General features: G+C 42.3%; 1 non-coding gene across 1 annotated transcript; it reads right to left on the bottom strand.

The window, feature by feature from the left end:
• Window positions 1-420: 420 nt before the first annotated feature.
• LOC112793236 (small nucleolar RNA R71) lies at window positions 421-528 on the bottom strand. Its single transcript, XR_003197939.1, has one exon. It is a non-coding gene; the product is annotated as a small nucleolar RNA R71 (small nucleolar RNA).
• Window positions 529-3,618: the final 3,090 nt, after the last annotated feature.

The raw sequence follows: 3,618 nt of genomic DNA, 5'->3' as shown, positions 1-3,618 counted from the left end.
GAAAATGAAGCAAATAAAACAACCATGGCCGAACCCAACAACAACAATGCAAGGAAGGTGCTTGGTGACTTTACTGCACCAACTCCCGACTTCTATGGGAGAAGCATCTCTATTCCTGCCATTGGAGCAAACAACTTTGAGCTTAAGCCTTAATTAATTTCTCTGATACAACAGAATTGTAAGTTTCATGGACTTCTATTGGAAGATCCTCATCAGTGTTTGGATGAATTTTTACAAATCTGTGACACTATTAAGACCAATGGAGTTAATCCCGAGGTCTACAGACTTATGCTTTTCCCTTTTCTTGTAAGAGATAGAGCTAGTATATGGTTGAACTCACAACGTAGAGACAGCATGAACTCTTGGGAAAAGCTGGTCAATGCCTTCTTAGCTAAATTCTTTCCACCTCAAAAGATGAGTAAGCTTAGAGTGGAAGTTCAAACCTTTAAGCAGAAGGAAGGTGAATCCCTCTATGAAGCTTGGGAAAGATACAAGCAATCGATTAGAAGGTGTCCTTCTGACATGCTTTCAGAATGGAGCATCATAGGTATCCTCTATGATGGTCTGTTTGAGTTATCCAAGACGTCACTGGACCATTCTGCAGGCGGATCTATTCATCTGAAGAAAACGCCTGCAGAAGCCCAGGAACTCATTGAAATGGTTGCAAATAACTAGTCCATGTACACTTCTGAAAGAAATCCTATGAACAATGGGACAACTCATAAGAAAGGAGTTCTTGAGATTGATACTCTGAATGCCATATTGACTCAGAATAAATTATTGACTTAGCAAGTCAATATGATTTCTCAGAATCTGACTTGTTTGCAAGCTGCATCCAACAGTAATAAAGAAGCATCTTCTGAAGAAGAATCTTATGATCCTGAGAACCCTGCAATGGAAGAGGTGAATTACATGCGAGAACCCTATGGAAACACCTATAATCCTTCATGGAAAAATCATCCAAATCTCTCATGGAAGGACCAACAGAAGCCTCAACAAGGCTTCAACAACAATAATGGTGGAAAAAATAAGTTTAGCAATAGTAAGCCTTTTCCATCATCTTCTCAGCAATAGACAAAGAACTCTGAGCAAAGTCATTCTGGCTTAGCAACCATAGTCTTTGAGCTGTCCAAGACTTCTCTCAGTTTCATGAATGAGGCACGGTCCTCTATCAGAAATCAGGAGGCACAAGTGGGTCAGCTGAGCAAAAGAGTTACTGAAACTCCTCCTAGTACTCTCCCAAGCAATACAGAAGAGAACCCAAAAAGAGAGTGCAAGGCCATCAACATAACCAAAGTGGCCGAATGCACAGAGGAGGAGGCGGAAGTGAATCCCAGTGAGGAAGAACTCATGGGACATCCTCTCGACAAAAAGGAGTTCCCTATTGAGGAACCAAGGGAATCTGAGGCTCATACAGAGACCATAGAGATTCCATTGAACCTACTTCTACCATTCATGAGCTCTGATGAGTATTCTTCCTCTGAAGAGGATGAAGATGTTACTGAAGAGCAAGTTGCTAAGTACCTTGGAGTAATCATGAAGCTGAATGCCAAGTTATTTGGTAATCAGACTTGGGAGGATGAACCCCCCTTGCTCACCAATGAACTAGATGACTTGATTAGGCAGACATTACTTCAAAGGAAACCGGATCCCAGAAAATTCTTAATACCCTGTACCATAGGCACCATGATCTTTGAGAAGGCTCTGTGTGACATGGGGTCAAGCATAAACCTCATGCCACACTCTGTAATGGAGAAACTAGGAATCTTTGAGGTATAAGCTGCAATAATCTCACTAGAGATGGGAGATAAATCCATGAAACAGGCTTATGGACTTGTAGAGGATGTCTTAGTGAAGGTTGAAGAACTTTACATCCCTGCTGACTTCATAATCCTAGATACGGGGAAGGAGGAGGATGAATCCATCATCCTTGGAAGACCCTTCCTAGCCACAGTAAGAGCTGTGATTGATGTGGACAGAGGAGAGTTAGTCCTTCAATTGAATGAAGACTACCTTGTGTTTAAGGCTCAAGGATCTCCCTCTACAACCATGGGGAGGAAGCATGAAAAGATTCTCTCAATACAGAGTCAACCAAAGCCCCCACATTCAAACTCTAAGTTTGGTGTTGGGAGGCCCTAACCAAGCTCTGAATATCTATGAAGCTCCATGGGAGCTCACTGTCAAGCTATTGACATTAAAGAAGCACTTATTGGGAGGCAACCCAATTTTTATTTATCTATGTTAAATTTCTATTTTCCATTGTTATTTTATGTTTTCTTTAGGTTGATGATCATGTGGAGTCACAAAAACAACTGCAAAAATCAAAGCAAATTCAAAAATAGCATTAAAAATAGCACACCTTGGAGGAGGAGCTTACTGGCGTTTAAATGCCAGTAAGGGTAGCAGAACGGGCGTTAAACGCCTAGTATGGCACCATTCTGGGTGTTTAATGCCAGAAATGGGCACTAGATTGGCATTTAAATGCCAGAAAGGGAAGAAAAAATTGATGTTTAACGCCAGAAATGGGCAGCAGCCTGGCGTTTAAACTCCAGAGATGGGCAGCAACCTGGCGTATAACGCCAGGAATAGGCAGCAACCTGGCATTTAACGCCAGGATTAGCACTTAGAGGGTGTTTACATGCCAGAATGGTGCAGGGATGAGAAATCCTTGACACCTCAGGATCTGTGGACCCCACAAGATCCCCACCTACTTTAACTCACACTCTCTCTTCTTCACACCTTCCCATAACACCCTTTCTCAAATACCCCTCACTAATCACCTCCATTTCTCTTTTCCATCACCTCTTCACTAATCACCTCCATTTCTTCTTTTTCTCTGTCCTTCTTTCCTCTTTTGCTCAAGGATGAGCAATCCTTCTAAGTTTGGTGTGGAAAAAGCATTGCTTTTTGTGTTTCCATAACCATTTATGGCACCTAAGACCGGAGAAACCTATAGAAAGAGGAAAGGGAAGGCAAAAGCTTCCACTTCCGAGTCATGGAAGATGGAGAGATTCATCTCAAAGGTCCATGAATACCACTTCTATAAAGTTGTGGCCAAGAAGAAGGTGATCCCTGATGTCCCTTTCATGCTCAAAAGGAATGAGTATCCGAAGATCCGACATGAGATTCAAAAAAGAGGTTGGGAAGTTCTCACCAACCCCATTCAACAAGTCAGAATCTTAATAGTTCAAGAGTTCTATGCTAATGCATGGATCACCAAAAACCATGATCAAAGTGGAACCCGAACCCAAAGAATTGGTTTACAATGGTTCGGGGGAAATACTTAGATTTTAGTCCAGAAAATGTAAGGTTGGCATTCGACTTGCCAATGATGCAAGGAGATGCATGCCCCTACACTAGAAGGGTCAACTTTGATCAAAGGTTGGACCAAGTCCTCATGGACATATGTGTGGAAGGAGCTCAGTGGAAAAGAGACTCCAAAGGCAAGCCAGTTCAATTGAGAAGGCATGACCTTAAACCCGTGGCTAGAGGATGGTTGGAATTCATCCAATGCTCCATCATTCCTACTAGCAACCGATCCTTAGTGACTGTAGATCGGGCTATCATGATCCATAGCATCATGATTGGAGAGGAAGTAGAAGTTCATGAGGTCATATC

The sequence above is a fragment of the Arachis hypogaea genome, chromosome 3, assembly GCF_003086295.3.
Source record: "Arachis hypogaea cultivar Tifrunner chromosome 3, arahy.Tifrunner.gnm2.J5K5, whole genome shotgun sequence".
NCBI lineage: Eukaryota > Viridiplantae > Streptophyta > Magnoliopsida > Fabales > Fabaceae > Arachis > Arachis hypogaea.
Note: the sequence above shows the minus strand (reverse complement) of the source record. Positions and strands in the feature narration are given on the sequence as shown.